The sequence below is a fragment of the Anser cygnoides genome, chromosome Z (genome assembly GCF_040182565.1).
Source record: "Anser cygnoides isolate HZ-2024a breed goose chromosome Z, Taihu_goose_T2T_genome, whole genome shotgun sequence".
In the NCBI taxonomy this organism is placed as follows: domain Eukaryota; kingdom Metazoa; phylum Chordata; class Aves; order Anseriformes; family Anatidae; genus Anser; species Anser cygnoides.
In genome coordinates, this window is record NC_089912.1 from 77,603,557 (window position 1) to 77,623,634 (window position 20,078).

General features: G+C 43.1%; 1 long non-coding RNA gene across 2 annotated transcripts in view; it reads right to left on the reverse strand.

The window, feature by feature from the left end:
• LOC106042080 (uncharacterized) overlaps nucleotides 1-20,078 on the reverse strand; it is a 61,937-nt gene that overhangs the window by 15,513 nt on the left and 26,346 nt on the right. For both annotated transcript variants that reach the window (XR_007169220.2, XR_007169219.2), the window contains one exon: nucleotides 6,424-6,773. This is a non-coding gene — a long non-coding RNA (uncharacterized lncRNA). The remainder of the gene's footprint in view (nucleotides 1-6,423; nucleotides 6,774-20,078) is intronic.

The following is a 20,078-nucleotide window of genomic DNA, read 5'->3' on the forward strand; positions in this document are numbered from 1 at the left end:
TTTTTTTTCCCTTCAAAAAATAAAATCATCTGCTTTAAGAATACCATCACCTGTGGTTTTCTTCAGCTTTCTCCTTTTTGTGACTGGTGTGGATCATTACTCAAGGTAATGAGGTTAAAAACTTTTCAGTTTGTGAGCCGATACCACATCTGACTTCTTATCTTCCAGAGTTTAGGCCAGATGCTAAGTGCAGCAGCACTGTGGTGGGAAAACCAAGAAGAGGTAAGGTAGGAAAAAAAAAAACAAAAACATTATCAAAGAAATAACTAGGAGAGACACAACTTGGGGGGTTCTACTTAGTGATGTGACTAGAGCTGTGAAACAAAAGTCAGAGGTGGGATCCTAGCTGACTCTTTATAACAGCATTTTTTAAAGCAGACAGAAGCAACCAAAAAAGCAGCCATGTACAGCTATACAACCTGAGTGACACAAAAGTGACTGGGAATGTTGCACAAACATGGAGGAAACCAGACACAACTCTTTGTAGATTTACAAAGTTTTACTAAAGTTCAGTCAGGATGATGTGACCCCTTCTCCACTAAGGAAATGAGAAGGAGGGAGAGCCCTCATTAAAAACTGCGGCACTCTCTGTACAATTCCCATCAAAACACTGTGCAAAGCTGCCCGTTGCTATCAGTGCATGAGCCCTAAGCCCACAATCTCCCCCCTTCCCACGCACAAGGGACAGGTGCAGCCCTTGGCTGGCTCCAGCCTTGTTTGTGTCTCCCGCAGACCTTGCTCTCCTCCGGGGACGAAGTTTTCTCAAAACAGGACTTTGGGTGTTTTTGTCACATAATCAGCTTGTTGTCCTCGTCCTTCCTGGGAAAGCGCTCAGGGTGATGTTTACAGCTCTGGGCACAGACAAAGCAGTGGGTGCAGGCGTCCAGCAGAGCAGCTGGCGCTTCCCTCGCAGAGCAGGGCCGAGCGGCTGGCCTTTACGGGAGCCTTGGGGCAGAGAGAAGAAAGACTAAGCATTGGGAACTCAGCCCTTCTTCTCTTCCCTGACCCACAGCTGTGGTGCTTCTGAGACACCAGCCAGGGAGGGAGCGTGGGCAGGGGAGTGGGTGAAGACCGACCCTCACCATGAAGGCAAGGACTTCTGAGCCCACTCCTAGGCAAGGCAAGGAGCAGAAGGAAGAACAGCCTGCTAAAAGCAGCGGCTGCTGGAAGGCTCCCCAGAGGGGAAGCTGCAGCCGTGGGGAGCTCCAGTGAATCTTAATGGGGACTTGAGGGGCAAGCTGTAATTTAGTAATTGGTCTGGACAAAGTGACACAACTCCCTCACCACTGCCTGTACTACCCTAAACCAGATGTTTCTGATTCCAGTTCAATATTGCAAGTGTTTTCACATGATATCAGGTCTTTAAAAATGCATGAAAGAAGAGAAAGGGTTGAGCCAACTTCCCACCCACCAGACATCAATTTTCCAGTAAGATTTTGCTATTTCCATAATTGTTCTCCAGTGCATTTAGAATTGACCTGAGTGCCCAGAGCTGGGTATTGGTGCCTAAACAACCACTAAAACTCATCTGATAGACTGGTGTTTAATTAAACACGTGTACCTCAATGTTAGCACCCATCTGTATCTATCACTGTATTTCTGCAGTCAGTGTGATTTCTCAGCACTAATCATCTGGAAAATATGAAAGAACCTCTTACATTTAATGCTTTAAGTAGGAAACAGGTTCAGGGTGATCAGCTCTAACACATTGGGATTACTGTGCTGATCACCACTGCCTTTGGGTTTCTTACATGTCTCTTTCAAAATTATTGTTTTCCCCTTTCCTAATTATTTGACATAGATTAGACCTTTGCAGTCAAATAGTTTTGTTGCTAGAGAAGGGCTGAGAGGTACTGAATCATTTGTTTCTCTCTTTTTTTGTCTCCTCAAAATCAACTTGTTTTGACATTTCCCACCAGAAGAAATCACGTTGCAATAGTTTATGTTACAGTTTAAAGAGGAACTTAAAAGTGTGTGGTAATCATACTAAGTTGTCTGAGCAAAACAGGAAGGATTAGGTTTGAGGTACATCTCTATATAAATGTACCTTATATCCTATGTGACGTCGTATGTACATAAGCTCAAACACACGACACTCTTCAGTTGCCCACAGCTAGCCTACTTAAACCATAAATATGATGTCAGGTTCTTAGCTGATACAAATCATCATCACTCAGGTGCCATCCCCCTTTTCACATCATCCCCACACTATGCACCTGAAGTCCAGAGGAGAAAACCTAAGGGTCTACCCATTCCAGAAGACCCATATTTCCTTTTCTTCTGATGTCCCTTCCGTAGGATTTCCCATCTCCTCCTACCTAAAACACGTTTTGACCACAAACAGAAGGCATTGTTTCAGGATGAGATGGAAAGACCTGCAAGCATGTAATTCGTATAAGCACCCACAAGAAGGATTCATGGTTTGCTGTGCTCCAAAACATATGATTGCCATTAACAACAAAGACAAAATTAAGTGAAGGACAACTTATTCTGAATAACTGAATATCTGGTGAAACATGTGCTTAATGTACTTAATCTAGGATAAGATGGATGTTCTTGACAGGGAGCTTGAGTGCCTATGGAATAGTTTACCAGAGCACTGTAGATTCTTTGTCACCTGAGATCGTTAGAACATGACTGGATAGTGTTCCCAAAGTCATGCTCTAGAAGTACACAAACAGCTTCATGCAAAAATCATTTAGTAGAAATCTGCACTGGACATCCATAAGAAGTCTGACCTGAAGGTCAGTCTTGGTCCCATCTAGTTTCAGGCCTATGTCCCAAACTGGATTCTGTGCAGTTAAAAGTTTACATCAGTAAACACTGTGGCCCAGGAGAGTGAGCGCAATATATTCAAGTCCAAAATGCAGTCAAGATCTGAAGAAAATCTCTTTGACATCTGTGAGTTTAGGATGACATCCTTAGAGGGTGGGTGCAGCGCAGATAGTATGCAGTGACCAGACACCATCACTTTTAGCAAGTATTAGGTGACACTGCCCTCAGACGGTCAAGATGGAGTAGGTAAACTCTTCCTAATTCTTTAAGTAAACTTAAAGGCAGAGCTTAACAGCTAGCTAAAAGCATTTCAAGCAATGCAGTTTAAATAAACTCATAATTTCTCCATCACACTGGGCCGCTGAGGAAAATTGTTTTCTTTGTTCACAGCCATCAGTAACCCAGGGTGCAAATATTCCAGCTTAGGAAAAATGCAAACTTGCACGAATGGTCAAAGTGAAAGTTTCAAACACAGGCAGCTCTAATGATCTTTCAGCTTCTTTCCATTTTTGCTGAATTCACCCTATCAAGGAGAACAACGTGCTCCATGGAATCAGACCTTCAGCTGAAAAGCAAGAACAGGAAGGAAATTAAAAGGAAAAATCCTGCTCTACATAAAACCTTTGTACCATAGCTAAATTTGTCTAGAAAGTTAACATTAGAGAAATTAAATGGGCACTGCAAAGTCCTCCATTAGTTGAGGGAATATTATACTAACATCAGATACAGAATACAATTAGGTTTTTATAGCATCTTTTATGTTCAAGGTATGAGAGTGCTGTGTGCAGTGTGATATTGGGGAAGAAGTAATGGGTTATACCACAGCTCACAGAAAATGAGGGGCACTGGAGAAGCAGCCAAAAGATTCAGGACAGACTTAGTCGTCTATCTCACTTCTGTGGATATTGGCATCCTATGGTTATTCGTATTTACGGGTTTTCTGCAGAATCTACATTGTGTCATCCCAGAAACAGTGACACAGTTTCTCAGAGGGATGGGCTGAAATGGTGTTTTGGGCATGGGCAGGGTGAGAGGAGGCCCCAGGACCAGGTCCCCAGAGACATCAGGACTGCGAGTGTCCTCAGGGGCCTGAGGTATCACTTGGAGCAGACACCTAAGGTGCCCGGCTTAGTATCTGCAGACAGTCATGTTGCTATTCGTCAGAGCTAATTTATGCTTCTGCTTCCAGATGGGATGCCCGCTCGCCTCCCCTGGCTATGCTGGAGCCCCACATAAGCCACACAGACAGAGGCACCTGCTTGGGATGTCAAACTTTGGGAAACCATAGACAGCTGAGAAGCTGCCAATTCCCTTTGCTCTATTTAGGAGAGACTGAGTTAGGAAGATAATTCATATTGCATAAAATGGGGGCCAAAAACTCCTCTTCAAAGGGATTCCCCTAAAACCCTGGGGAGTTTAATCTGGAGTGGGTGAGGTCAGAAACAAACTCAGCGGGCACAACGCACTGCAATAGGAAACCACCATTTTCCCTTCCCTACTGGTAAACTGCCTCTTTTTGTCCTCCTGCTTATCCAGTCTAAACAAAAAAGATGTTTCAGTCTAATCCTCTGAATTTCCATAGGAGACTTTAATACAAAACCAAGGAGAGCCAAGTCCTAAAATCCTTTTCATATATCTTCTGAGAAAACAAGTAAATAAAATCTCATCTTCTGGTTAAGCAGATAAAGCAGTGGTTGCACTTTGAAAGCATGGCTGACGGCAGGCAAAATGTGCCCCTTCCAAATGCTCTCCATAAGGTCATTTCCTTAATCAAAAGAAAACTAATCCTCTTGCACTAGATAACGAGCTTAGCTAGCTGGTGATTTTACTACTTCAGACAAAGGTTCTTTGAATTCAGAGATGAAAAGTGTCAGAGATTTGAAATGCTTGAAGAGCATTGAGTGGAAAGTACTTAGGTATATAAGGGAAAAAAATAAATAAATAAAAAGAGATTTTTTCCCTTTTTTTTAAAAAAAAAAAAAAAAAGAAAGTAACTTCTGAAGGTACAAGGATGGTTTTTCATCTAGACTTCCATTATCACCTGTTGTATTCCGGTCTGTCATTCAGATACTAAGAGAGCCTTTGCCACCTAACAAGTGTTGTGAAGCAATGTCTGTGCAGAAGGCATTGTGCACAAGGCACTGTGCTAGCCTTTTCCATAAGACATCTTTCCACTGCTTTGGTGCCTGCCTTGGCTGCAGTGGGACAGAGCAGTGTGATTGAAGAAATTCTGGTCTGGCTGCAAGAACTTCCAAACTCTCCCAGCAACTGCAAAGGTAGGCAGATGTCCACCTGCTCTTCTGCAAGGGCTTTTCACAGAGTTTAATTGGCCAAGAAATATAAAGGACAAACAGCCTTATCCTTCAAAAAAAAAAATAAAATGGTTGACTAAACAAAAGAAGTGACTCAGAGTAATTCCAGCTGACTTCCTTTGTGACCTCTGTCACCTCTCTGAAATGAAAAGTTCAAGACATTTACAGAATAAATATATTTTCCAATATTTGAAAATGATAGTCTTGGTAAATCCATCCTCCAGCATCTCTGTGAAATAGGGATAATAGTCTCTCTCCTGCAGAAGGTTTATGGCAATAAAACAGTATATTACCTTCCAATGTACTTGAAACTCTGGATAATTGAGAAAACAATTGTCCCTTGCAGAAATTCAGTCCCTCTCCTTAGATTTGCTCAGGCAGCTTCCCCCACTCCCCACCATGCACACACATTTATACCATCACTGTCATCACTTGGTTACTGTTGTGTTCTCTAAACTGAGCCCACATTGGCCAGGCTGCCGTGGTGCTGGGTTGGTGTATACCCATAGGAGATAAACAATTTAACAGCAACAGACATGAAGCAGACTAGACTCTGAGGTACCAATTAGTCCTCATTAAACTGCACGTTACCATGGTCTTGCTGTTCGTAGTATCAAAATTAGCCAGTTTATAATTGCCGTAATCTCCTTGTTCTACTACAGCAAATTGTGAACCCAGTTAAAGAGTCACTGATTAATCCCCCCTGCCTTGAGAAGATTTCCTTGTGTGCCACCTGTCAAATCAATGTCAGCACACCGAGAGGCCCCAGAGGAGATTCTCAAGGTGCTGAAGAAACTCCTCTGACCCCAGGAGCATCCTCTGGCCTTCCTAGACACAGCTGCTCTCAGCAGCCTGATTTCTTCAGTATGGGGAATATATCCCATCACAACTAACATAGCAAGAGATGAGGCTCATTCCTTGTGATTGTATCAGCTAAGGTATAAGGTGAAAGCCACCACTCTGACAACTTCTTTCTGGTCTTTGTATTGGAAAATATCTGGGGCACTACCAGAAATTTGGCACTACCTGTCCTGCAACGCACTCCTGGAATGAACGGGCTGAATCAAGTGAGGTTCCCAAAGTCCACAGTCTTGGGAGATACACTTTACCCACAATTAGTACTGCTGTGGATTGTAGGAATTCCTCTCTGATAATGGAGAAAATACTACTCTACCCATGGCAGCTTGATTTTCTATCAAGATAACATCCCTGAAGTCAGGTTTATCCACAGCCATGGCCAAGCATGACAATGGTCCGCTCCCAATCAATTGAGTTGTTTGTTACTCCGTATTTCAGCATTTATAATTAATGGATATTGTAGCCGATGGTCACATACCTCCTCACTTTTAAGTTGCCTCAGTTCCTGTTCCTCCGCAGGATCATTGTGTTCAGATCCTACCTTCCAAACCAGAGTTCCCATCCGCTTTGTAGCCCAGCTATGGCTAATCTCCAGGCAATGCAGAAATTAATGGCAGAAGCATTTTCAGTGTGTCTTCCCAAGAGAATTTGCTTTCTCCAGTGGTAGAGTTTCTGATGGTGACGTTGGCACCGCAGGAACATGTTAAGGAGGTCTTGGTCACCATCATACCCACAGACTGTCCCAGATCAGAGACAGAGGATGGCTTCAACAGGCTGCTTTGTGTGGGTGCTGGATGCTGTCAGGAGCAGGGAGCTGGACAGAAAGAGCTGGAAGGCATCAAAAAATCTTGTCACTAAAATAAAATGAAATTTAAATTCCATGTGAAAACTTAAGGTTGATTTTGAAGAAGATTTTTTCTGAAGCTTTCTGTATCAACCATATGTTGCTTTTCAGTAGGTCCCCAGCCATCATTTTTAATGTGACTGTGAAATATAAAACCAGATTGTAGTTGCTTCCTACCCCATGACTCTGATTCATTGACACTCAACACAAACCCAGAGAGACACCACTAACTTTAATGACATTTTGCCAGATTCACGGTCATGAAGATCAAAGCAGAATCTTGCCTGTATAAATTGCTTCTTAAAAAATGTATAATTTCCAAAGTCAGCAGCTCATTTTGAACTACCACCTGTGTTACGCTGACTCTGGTGAATTTATTCCAGATCTAACAAAGACCAGGATCAGTGCCTGGGACTCTTCTCTTGCAAACTCATCCAGCTCTATTCAGAAAGCTATTATCCAATGTGTTAATATTTTTTCTTATCTTTTCTTACACTGATGAGAAATTAGAATGCTTTCTCACTCTCCTATCTTTCTCAAGTTAACAGGCTGCAATATGGTTTTGTATAGATAGAACATCCAATATATAGGCAGTAAATTATTCTGAAGCAAATGTTGATATGTGGAAGGCTAGTGACATTTATCATGGTTCAGCCTGTAAATTAATTGAAGCTCTCTAATGTAACCTATGACAAAATTTACTTTTTGCTGGACTGTGATCGAAGTATGGTTCTTCAGCCCACAGGCTGATTGACATGAAGGAGGAACCTGACTCCAAAATCTTGAAATGCAAACGGCCTCTGTGGGGAAGGAATTGTGTCTTCCAGTACACCCACACACTTCTATAAATCTACCCTTTGACCCAATGCAATTTATATTTTTTCTTTTTCTTTCTTTTTTTTTCTTTTTTTTTTTTCCACTCAACTACCAACTACTATAACAATAACACAGGAGTGAAAACCTCTTGCATTTTTAAAAGGGGTCACGTTTTCTGACACAGCCTTATTGAACATGCCCTTTAAAACAAACCTGCACCAGCACTATCTTGCCAGCTAGCAGGATGTGGGTATGGAGCTTATGATCAATGATATAACAAGTAGATGAATACACATATGAGGAAAGAGTGAGGTAAGAACCACAGAATCATTAGGGTTGGAAAAGACCTCCAAGATCATCTGGTCCAACCATCCCCCTACCACCAATGTCACCCACTAAACCATGTCCCTAAGCACCACGTCCAACCTTTCCTTGAACACCCCCAGGCCCAGTGACACCACCACTTCCCTGGTCAACCCATTCCAATGCCTGACTGCTCTTTCTGAGAAGAAATGTCTCCTCATTTCCAACCTGAACCTCCCCTGGCACAACTTGAGGCCATTCCCTCTAGTCCTATCATTAGTAACCTGTGAGAAGAGGCCAACCCCCAGCTCCCCACACCTTCCTTTCAGGTAGCTGTAGAGAGCAGTAAGGTCTCCCCTGAGCCTCCTCTTCTCCAGACTAAACAACTCCAGTGCCCTCAGCCGCTCCTCATAGTACTTGTGTTCCAGGCCCAGAAGAATAAGTTCTTAGCTAACTGCTAAGAAGAAGTTCCTAGCTAAGACCAAACCACTGACTAACTAGCAAAAGCAGGTGAACTACAGGTTGCACCTTTCTACTCAAACCATAAACAAACAGAGAGCTTCTCAGTGGCTTCTACACAAACCTACATTGATATCTCAGTCTGCTGGGAGTGAAGTCTGCAAACTCCATAATGTAGGTTGCTAACTAGGCCTACTACAGATAATACTCATCAGCTCCCTTTGCTAACTCCAGTCTTGCTTTTAGATGGCTGTTCTCTCCTGTTGTTGATGCAACTTTAGAGCAATTTCCTAAACGTTTCTGTGAGGTACCACTATCAACAGTTGCCACTATAAAGAACAGCAGTCAGTATATCCAGTAACCACCACAGGCTCAAATCTGTACAAGATTGTATATGCCACATATCCCACACACACCCATTTCAGAAGCCTTGTATAGAACTAAATCTTAGGCCATCAGGTTTAATCACCATCTTTTCAACATATTCACAATGACAGCTATCTTCAGAGCAGCTGCTCTTCCTTAGTTTTTGTTGGGCTATCTGATCCATCTATCTTCACTTGACACAGAGACTAGGATAGAAGGAGAAAGATGGCACTATCCATGATCTTTGAGATGCTTTACTCTACTTCAGCTCGCAGTTTTGATCTTTGATCAAAGATTTTTGTTCTTGCCAAATGCAGTGCTTTGGTAAGGGCAAGGCAAGAAGTCTTGGCCACTCATGTGAAGGGGCTGCCCAGTGAGGATTAAATTTTTGTATTCTTCCATAGTTAGAGAAGGTAAGTGGTGAAATCACCAAAACAGCATGCTCACACCCTCACATTCTTGCATTGCCCAGGAAAGTCTCTTCCACAAGAAAGGTTAGCCAAGAACCTGCCCTGAGACTATGGTGGCATCCAAGGGTTCCCTATAACTTGAAACCTAAAAAGACCTAGCTTTCAGGCTGTTCTCTGATGAGCTTTAAGCTAACACCTAGGTTCTTCTAATAACCTTCTTCTAGTGCTCTTGCTTCTTGGGTTTTTAATCAGGCTTGTCTGAAGTATGCCTCAAGAGTCCAGATGGCTATGTGATCTGGCTTTGGAGCTATATTCTTGATTTCATTGCAGTGACATGTACCTTCTCTAGTCTGAGCACCTTCCAGGATATTTTACTATATTTTGTGTTAAAAGAAGGAATAGAGGGAGTTACTAAATAGACATTTTTTAATTTCATAGATGAGTAGCTGATTTTCCTCCAAATTTGCAGGCACCACTGGAGCCCTAGTGAATGAACAGATTGAGCTGTAGCTGTACAGATATTTACCTATAATGTGAATAGTAGCCTTGCAGTTTCCAAAGGGGGCAACTCTATTCCAAAGCTATAAGCTCTGAGTGGAGAATAAATGCTTATGGTCTGATCTCTACCTCCAAGCACTGTGTCACCAACTCTCACTGGTCTGCAACGTGCAGCAGCACATTGATGGGCAATATAATATATATGAAAATGAAGGAGCAAAATATATGCGAGGCTTCAGTGGTGGTGCAGAGGACTGGAAAATGTCTTGTATAGTACATCATTTCACTGGAATTTCTGATTTTCAGGACATTGGTTCCAATATTACTGCAGTCATAGTGTTTAATGTCCCTGTAGTGGAATTCCAATATTAGAAAAAGAAAATCTATGACTGCTAGCCAGGAAAGTGTGCCTCACTGCTTTTGACTGGGCTGACTGTTTTAGGACCTATGCTTAGCTCTGCCAGTGACAAAGTTTCTAGATGCTGAAGATGGCAAGTACCTGCTAAGAAAATCTATTATAAGCAAGAGCCCTTGCAAATTCATGCTTGGAAATGCTGATGCGGATAGCAAAAATGCTGTTGAGGGACAGCATGTGTTATTTTCAGATTTTGCCTCTGTCCTTTCCTCTGTTTGTATTTAACAACTGTGAAGTGATTTAAGATGCCTGCAGGAAGGAAACTTTTGTTTATGAGAGACAGACCTCTTGGTAGCTACTCAGACTAGCCTGTTGATTGAAACTCACTCTTTATTTAAGGCCATCTCTGCCTGTGCTTTCTCTTTATACAGTTCCTTATCTAGCCAGTATTAATTGATGCTGCTCTGTTGTGCTGGGGCTGGTGCTGTACGTCTCTCAAATAAAATTAAAATTCAATACAGGGACATTTAGAATGGTTTCAAATGACACACTCATTCTGATTATACCATTTTCACCATTGTAAATGGCCTCCCTTTGGAAAACTGGGCAACATTATCCACTCTAGGAAGCACACCATTCCCTCAGCCACTTCTTACACAGCGCAGCTCTATTACAAAGGTTTTATGAGCCTGCTGGGACAAGGCAATGCAGAACTGAAAAAGAGAAATAACTGTTTCTGAGGATTCCCATGGATGTGTCTCCCCTCTCCTCATCAATGCATCAGGATGCAGATAGAAAATTGCATGGGCAGGGGTTTCAGCTCCACCAGAAAACTGAAGGATTTGCAAAATGCAACATTTCACTCAAAGTCCTTCAAGTCCCAGTTCTTCCAAGTGCTTACCTCAGACTTGCTGCTGCACATCTGCTATTTATGAGCATAATTCACAAGACCAGGGGTGATTCCTACCCAGAAGATGTCTAGCAGAGCTACACAGATACTGCCAGCCTCCAGGAGAAGTGTGCACTGCTGGTTTGAGGAGCAGGTGGTTTGCCAGACAGCATCTCCAAGACCCTCCTTCCAGTTGTCCTCACTCTGAACTTGGGAGCTGCCATCACCTGAATTAAATCAACATGTTCAATAGACAGAATAAACTTGCCTTTGCCCTGCCTTGTGCTGACGAACAACAGCTGCTGAGGAGATGAAGCAACAAGACAGGGTACAGTGGACAACTCTCCAGCCTAGTCGCTGTTGCTCCTCTATGCTGGGGACACACTTTGCCATGTGGTAAACTTACCAGAGGAGCCAGTCTTCCCACTGCAGCAGGAAGTCTGAGCCATGAAACCCTGCCAAAATGCTGTGCAGGTTCAACCCAAAAACTCCTACAGAGAATACATCCACATCCTTCCCAGCCTGTATCAGCCAGAAGGTTTTCGTGTCAAGGAAACCCTTGTGAGCCTAGTTAGGTTAGCTTTTAAGCCACCTTTCTCAGCTGAATTTGAAAGATCACATGTGACACAAGCAGATTTTAGTTTTTTCATTGACTGTAAAATCCTTATGTATAACTTGAGCTTGATCAGGGACACCTTCTCCGCCACAATCCGGGGAGCCCTAGAAGCTCACCCTGCTCATACTAATATCAACACATAAAGCTCTTTCTTCCACATCTTTTTTTTTTCTTTAGTTCTAAAATCCAAAAATCAGCTTTACCCTTCCAAAAATCTAATGAAAAATCTACAGCACTTGGAATACAATTCTCCTTTATCCACATATCAAAATATCCAAGGGAATAGTTTGTTGGGAATGTGAAGGTCAAAGGCAATTTTGGCTGCAGTGACCATGAAAATGTGGAGTTCAAGATATTTTGGACAGTGAGGAGGGTGCACAGCAAGCTCACAGCCCCGGACTCCAAGAGAGCAGACTTTGGCCTTTTCAAGGATGTGCTTGGTAGAGTACCATGGGACAAAGCCCTGGAAGGAAGAAGGGCTCAGCAATGTTGGCTAATATTCAAGGATCACTTTCTCCAAGCTGAGGAGTGATGTATCACAACAAAGAGGAAGTTGGGCAAAAATGGCTTTCGTGGATGAACAAGGAGATCCTGGACAAACTCAAACACACACACCCAAAAAAAAAAAAAAAGGAGTCTACAGAGGTTGGAGGCAAGGACAGGCAACCTGGAAGGAATACAGAGATGTCTGAGTAGCCAGGGATCAAGTCAGGAAAACTAAAACCTAGATAGAATTGAATCTGGCCAAGCATATCAAAGGCAACAAGAAAGGCTCTTACAGGTACCTCAGTGATAGAGGACTGGAAGACTAGGGAAAATGTGGGCCCTCTCCTGAAGGAAACAGGAGACCTGGTTACTCAAGACAGTGAAAAGGCCAAGGTACTGAGTGTCTTCTTTGCCTCAGTCTTTACACGCAAGTAAAGGCCATCAGGAATTCCAGGTCCCAGAGGCCAGGAAGATGTATCTTTGGTGGAAGAGGATCAGGTCAGGAAATATTTGAGCAAATTGGACTTACATAAGTCCATGGGCCCTGGTGAGATGCACCCATGAGTGCTGAGGGAGATCGCAGATGTGATTGCAAGGCCACTCTCTATAATCTTTGCTCAATTATGGCAAAAGGGAAAAGTACCCAAAGACTGGAGGAAAGTGTTACTCCTAACTTCATGAATGGCAAGACGGAGGACCCAGTGAACTACAGACAGGTCAGCCTCACCTTGATCTCTGGGAAGATGGTAGAACAGCTTGTCCTGGAAACCATTTCCAGGCACACAGAGGAGAAGGAAATAATCAGGAGTAGTCAGCATGGATTCACCAAGGGGAAGTCATGCCTGGACAACCTGATGATCTTCTATAATGAAATCACCAGCCTGATGGAGGAGGAGGGAGCCATGGATATTGTCTTCCTGGACTTCAGTAAGGCCATTGATGCTTTTCCCCATAAGATCCTCAGAGGGAAGATGTTAAAGTATGGGCTGGATGAGCAGACAGTGCGGTGTATCAAAACTCACTGAATGGCCAGACCCAGAGGGTAGTGATTAGTGGTGCAAAGTCTAGTTGGAGGCCAGTAAATGAGTGGAGGACCACAGGGGTCAACACTGTGTCCAGTCCTGTTTACCATCTTCAGTAGCAGTGTGGACAATGTGGTAGGGTGCACCCTCAGTAAATTCGCAGATGACACAGAACTGTGAGGAGTGTCTGTCTCACCAGAGGGCTGTGCAGCCATCCATAGGGACCCTGATAGGCCAGAGAGGTGGGCTGACAAGAATCTCAGGAAGTTCAACAAGAAGTCCTTCACATGGGGAGGAACAACCCAAGGCACCAGGACATGCTGGGGTCCAGCCAGATGGAAAAGCAGCTCTGCTGGAAAGGACCTACAAGTCCAAGTTGACACCAAGCTGAACATGAGACAGCAATATGCCCTGGCTACCAAGCAGTCTAATGGTATTCTTGCCTGCATCAGGCAAAATATCATCAGCAGGTCAAGAGAGGTGATCCTTCCCCTCTACTCAGGACTGGTGATGCCACATTGTGTCCACTTCTGGCCCCCCAGTACAAAAGACACTTGTACAGGAGCCCAAAGGATGGCCACCAAGATGGTGAAGGGACTAAAGCACCTCCCTATGAGGAGAGGCTGAGAGAGCTGGACCTGCTCAGCCTGGAGAAGAGAATGCTCAGGGGGTATAAATACCTGAAGGGAGGGTGCAAGGAGGACAGAGTCTTATTCTTTTCAGTGGTGTCCAGTGCCAGGACAAGAGGCAATGGGCACAAACTGGAACACAGGAGGTTCCATCCAAACATCAGGAAACACATCTTCACTGTGCAGGTGACAAAGCACTGGCACATTTTGCCCAGAGAAGTTGTGCAGTCTCCCTCTTTGGAGATCTTCAGAAGGTGTCTGGACATGGTCCTGGGCAACCTGCTCTGGGTGCCCCTGCTTCAAGCAAGGGCATTGGACCAGATGGCCTCCAAAGGTCCCTTCCAACCTTAACCACTCTGTGGTCCTGTATTTCTGCATTTAATGTATGTGGGCATCAAGCATTAAGTGCTCTTGGTCTGAACCTCAAAATGGCAATACCAACTTTTGGAAAAAAATAAATAAATCATTCTGCTGGAGCAGATAATGGAAGAACAAGGGGCATTTGTGCACCTGCACAGAGCTCAGCAGTGCCCACAAGGGAGTGAAGACCCCATGCAACCCCAGAGCCACAACAGTCTGCAGGAGGACACCTCTGCAACCAACCGTCTCCTTTTCATACGCAAGAGACCACCTGGGGCTTTCTTGTCCCAAGGTCGCTACTGTGCCCATTATCACCAAATAATGGGATGTGGGGTTGTACAGGAAAGGAGCTAAGCGGACTTTTAGCCAATTAATTTCAGAATTGATTCCCTCTGCTGCTGGCATCCTCTACAGCCAGCAGGGCTCTTCACTGTTATCCAATGCAATGCACACACCTTTGAAAAATGATGCTTTCAAGCCTGCCCTGTGGTGCAGTAAATTTGAAAGTGCTCTTAATAATAATAAGGATCAACATTGACTTTAATGGTCTTCAAACCCTTCGTGTAATTTCATTAGCTACCCAACACAGATGCAAGCAGGGGTGATGTCATACTTTTTCCCTTGCTCTGAAACCTGAGTCAGGCGCCAGAGATAGAAACCAATTTTATTGCCTGTAATCAGATTAAAGTTTCTGGCGGCTGGTGATCAATAGGTGATTGCTGGAGTAACCCAGAAATACAGAAGGTCCTCGTGAAGATACAGCTTGGCTCAGATTGGGGCGAGGGTCTAGCAGACTGTATGCAGAGTTGTGGATATCATCATATGCCTGTAAGCACCTGAATTAGCATGGGCAATCTGGCATTTAATAGCATTGCTGTCAATGCAAGCACCAAAAAGAGTGCAGTTTCACAGCACCAAACAAGCTGTTTACATTCTGGTGGTGATTCCCAGAACTCCCCTTTTTATTGCAGAGTCCATTGGCATAAATATCACATGTAAATAGAATCACAGAATAGTATCATAGAATCCCTCAGGCTGTAGAAGACCTTTAAGATCATGTAGTCCAACCTTTAACCTAGGTATGACAAGTACACCACTAAATCATGCTACTAAGTTCTACATCTACATATTTCTTGAAAACGTCCAGGGATGGTAACTTGACCTATATAGGGCAGCCTGTTCCAATGCGACACAACCCTTTCAGTAAAGAAATTTCTAGTATTATCCAACATAAACCTCCCCTGGTGCAACTTGGGGCCATTTCCCCTCATCTTATCACTTAGTGCTTGGGAGAAGAGCCCAGTCCCCACCTTGCTATAGATTCCTTTAAGGTAACTGTAAAATACAATAATGTCTCTCCTGAGCCTTATTTTCTAGGGGCTAAACAACCCCAGATCGCCCAGCCACTCCTCGTAAGACTTGTTCTCTAGACCCTCCACCAGCTCTGTTGCCCTTCTTTGGATATGCACTATAGGTACTGTACCACCATCATATGGGCAACCTAACACTTATCTGTGTGTACAAGCTCTTTTCTGAGCCAAACTCTTGTTGTCTTCCTCTGCATGACACAGTGAGCATCATTGCAGGCCTGAATTTGTAAGCACCATAACAGTTTGCTGTCTTTGCCAAGAACAGGAAATAACTGTGGTAACCCTGTGATATCCACATAATACCCATTACATATCAATGTAATGACCTCCACTCGACCTTGCAGAACTCAGACCCAGTGGATCAAAATACAAAGTAAACAGAAAAGAAAAATCAGAACAGCAACGAAAGAGAAATTAGGAAGCTTGAGAAGTCCATGACCATTGACTGCTTTAACAAGACTTTTTCAATAAGCTGATAAGATGCAATTACCTCATCATCTGAATATTGCAGCAGTAAAATCAATGCTACTTAAGGAGTCTGACAATCAATTAGGCACTCTCTCGATATTTGTGAAAGTCAAAGCAATTCTGTGTAAAACATTGATTCATGCAGAGATATCATTAAAGCACCACAATACTAGTTCCCTAATGGATATTGAGAAAATTAATTTATTCCAGCTATGGAATTCTGGTAAAACCAGACCTCTGAATCTTCATCTTAGCTGGACAAAGGTGTGGGTTTTTGTTGGTTTTGTAGTTGTTTTTGTTTTATTTTGCTTTGTTTTTCCCTAGGTGAGAACTCTTCAGCAATTTAATCAGATTTGGGCAAGAGGCACCCATGTAAGCCTCAGCACATACCTGCCTAACATACAGACCTACTCTCTGGTTGGGCTTATCGTATATTATCCTAACATCATTATCCAGTGGGTAATGCTAGATAATGTGATTTTGGCTTTAGCTCAATGTATCTGACTAGTAAATAGACCTGCAAATGTGTAACAAACAAAAATCAGGGTCACAAAGACCCAAATTATCATGTACCTAACATCTTTTGAGTGTTTCAACAGGCAGACATCTAGCTGCCTTTCAGCATCCCTGGATGTCCTGTGATTTACGTACACTATGGATGTCAAGCATAGGAATGGATTGCTGTGAAAGGCTGTGGAATCTACATATTTCAAGATTTCTTAAGAGCAGATTAGAGAAAAAACTGCCAGGAATAAACTGGGCATCATTGCTACTGTGCTCCAGCCAAGAAATGGGCTACACAATCTCTTGAGGCCCTACAATTCTATAACACTAAAAAAGCCCCTGATACCCACTTCATGGTTTTCTGATTCTATAGAAAGTCTGTCTGGACTTTTATCAGATGTTTAGATAGTAACTCAGTATTAATTTAGTCATAACAATCAAACCTAGAATAACATGGATCAATTTTATTTCTGGCATGATTTGGCTTCCCTAGAATTATATCAGGGATTAATTTAGTTCAGCATTTGGATAATTAATAATCTATCAATGTCTTACATTAATGTGCATATTGAGTTATTCTACCATCATTTAAAACAGTGGCATCACTAATGAGACCATTAACTATAGAGAATATGAAGTCACATTGGATTCATGTTTTCATTATTTCTGTCTAAGGTTAGATTTTAGCCCAGTCAGTTAATAAATGCCAGGGTGATGCTGGCACAGAAAATATGCATCTCTTAATTCTCATTAAGATGTCAGGAAGAAAGGTAGTAAATAGACAGATGTGACTGTTTTGTATCACAGGGTCCTGCCAGACAGAAGAAAACTAAAAGGTATATTCTCATTTAGATTATGATATACACAGTTGCTTTTGGCATATTATTTCTGAAATTACTTGAGCTGTACCAAATTCAGAAGCTAATTAGAACTTAGATCTAGAAAAAACATCAGCTCCTGCTGAACTTTAAATACACAAGTAGCTGCACTGAAAACAATGGCTAAATTTAAGCTCACACCTGAGCACTTGCAGGATAGATTGCCATGGCTCCTCAAGTGTGATTACAAACACAAATCTTATCCCAGCTCCCTGACAAATTAACAAAGCCTGACAACCTTTTCAAGTTGAGTCGGGTTGTAAGTGAGTCTGAGGTCAGACAGAGGAGTTCCCACTGGAGGCTGTTTTACAGACTAGTTGAACACCAAACCAAAATGTTAAAATGTTCTTTAATTTGGGGATTCTTAGAATTCAGACTTTAAGACTGCATATGTGAAGTGGCACAAACCGAAATGAAAACAAATTATTACAAGAGCCTCAGTTAACTGGAACTTTTAAGGCAAGCTTTAGAAATGACATCATGTTGGGATGGTCTTGCTATTACATCTCTAGCAAAAATGAGATAGACTTCAAAAGATGAAAATGACACCTCAGTGCATCGTATTATCAGTCAGACCGGCAACATAGAGTCAGTTTCATCTAATTGGGCATCAGGCCCATTCTTCATTGACACTCATAAAGAATAGATATTATGAGATCAAGAGCACAACAGCAGTCGAGATAAAGAACAATCTGATCCTTGCGGTACAGGGTGGTGCTTTAAATATTCACAGCCTATCCCAGTGGTGATATCAGCCAGGCAAAATGAAGTATTCTCTTGGGTCCACCAAAATAAAATCGACCACAGCTGAAAAAACATCAGAAAAGAACAGAGGCAGAGATGGCTACAGCTGAGTGGCCACTGGTAGCTATGCATATGTGTAGATTCTCCATCAAGAGTTATCACCAGTTGTACCCACACATCAGCCCTGGGTGTGGCTCACACCAGCACCTTCAGCATTGTCTTTGGTCCTCTGCCTTCCTACCTCTCTGCTCTCTGCTAACAAGGCCATCTGGTCAGCGTAACTTTTCCCCCTTTTTCCCTGCTCCACATAACGTCTAGGCTGAGAAGTGCTGGCAAAGGTGTTGAACTGATATGCATCTGTTATAGAAAGCAACAATTCCAACAGCAGTTGATGTGTATTAGTATGGATAAAAAGAGAAGACAGAAAGAGGGTACTCTCCAGGTATTTTTCTTTCCATTCCCATTTTTCCATTCTCGTTCCCTCTTTCTGACCTCCATCAGTAATGAATAAACTTGTGCTCTTAACGACTCACACAAGGCACATAGGCAGGGACTCTGGAAAGGATCATGTTTTCTGGATTCTTTCGCCCTGTCACAATTTCTCAAAGCAAGGCACGAGCTGTTTGTTTCACCAGATCCCATCTCCAGAGACATTTCCTGGTGATACAAAGCAGCAACAAGAAAGTCCCACTGATGAGGAAGAAGATTGCTTGTTCCCCTGTATGCAGCACTGTCAGTCTATGTGGAATTTCATGGACCAGTAGTACATGAGATAAATTGACTTTTTCTAACATCTTCCACATTGTAGTATCAGCACCCGTCACAGGTGAAGCAGGAGCTGTATCAAAGGGAGGTGACATGCCACCGTGCACCCATGCAGCCCTGCTCCCAGCAGCAGAGCAGGAAACCAGCCTGGGGGAAGAGCACACCTCACTGGGTGCTCCAGAGGCAGGAAACCCTATATAACCCAGATCAGAGGTGGGTGAGTTGTACCCTCACCCCAGGACTCCCCACCACTGGTGACACTGCAGGAACAGGACTCCAACACGCAATGCGTATGTGGATCATTCCCCTTGGTAAGTATGTTAAGTGAGTTGTGGGGAACAAGGTCTCCTGGAGGCCAGGAGGGAGTTACATATTCATGCCAAAAGGATTTCCCACCCTAACCCAGTCTCAACCACTGATGTGCTATAGCTTCAACAGCAACTGGAAACTGAGCATGTTAAAGAGAAAACTCTATAGGCTAAGCCCTTATGTGTAGCATTACTTGCTGAAATAAATGAGGTTATATGTGAAACCCCACTATTTTCAAATGTCACTGACACTATAATTCTGTAGGCCCTGGTTTTGTGTGGCTTTAAATCTCATTTTTAACAGTGCAATAACACAAAGACTGGAAGGGGAGGGAGAAGGAAGGGGTGAATTTATGCGATGAACTGTTCTTGGTTTTTGCTAGTGAGAGACTTTGCTACTTAAGGATGTAATACTTCAGGGTTTCATGGATTAATAATTTTTAGGCCTAATCGGAAGGTGCAGAGACCAACTGAGTGTTACTAGTTACACAGTTTACACAGCAAAGTGAAACAGTCGATGTGCCAGTATCTTGTATAAAATTAATTGGTTCATTAACACCAAACACGGTCAAATAGAAGAGTCTAGGTGCGTACACTTTCCCTCTCTGTTCCTGCAGAAAAGTCACTCCTATTGATATTGGGAGAGATTTAAGGTAAAAAGAAGAGATATTCAGAGAAAGAAAATTGCCTGTAAATAAACCCAGTGCCAAATAAGAAAACATGAGAAAGTGCAACGCCTGTGCTAAGAATGCCATGCTGACTGCACTGTTGTGCTTGCAGGAATGATGAGCATACTCCAAAAAAAACAGGCTCCGTTATTCCGAAGTTGATATACACAAGCCTTAGAAAACCCTCCCAGCGAAATTCCTCAGCCTCCTGAAGTCACACAGACTCTCATGGTGCCTGGATGTCACCTTCAGACTCCAGAATAGTTATTAGAGGCCATAAGAGCTCAAGCTCTCTTTTCTTGGACTTCTCCTGGGAGGGCATGCTGAACAGTGCTAGCAGAAGAATGAAGCCGCTCTGTGCTCCCAGTGACTTCG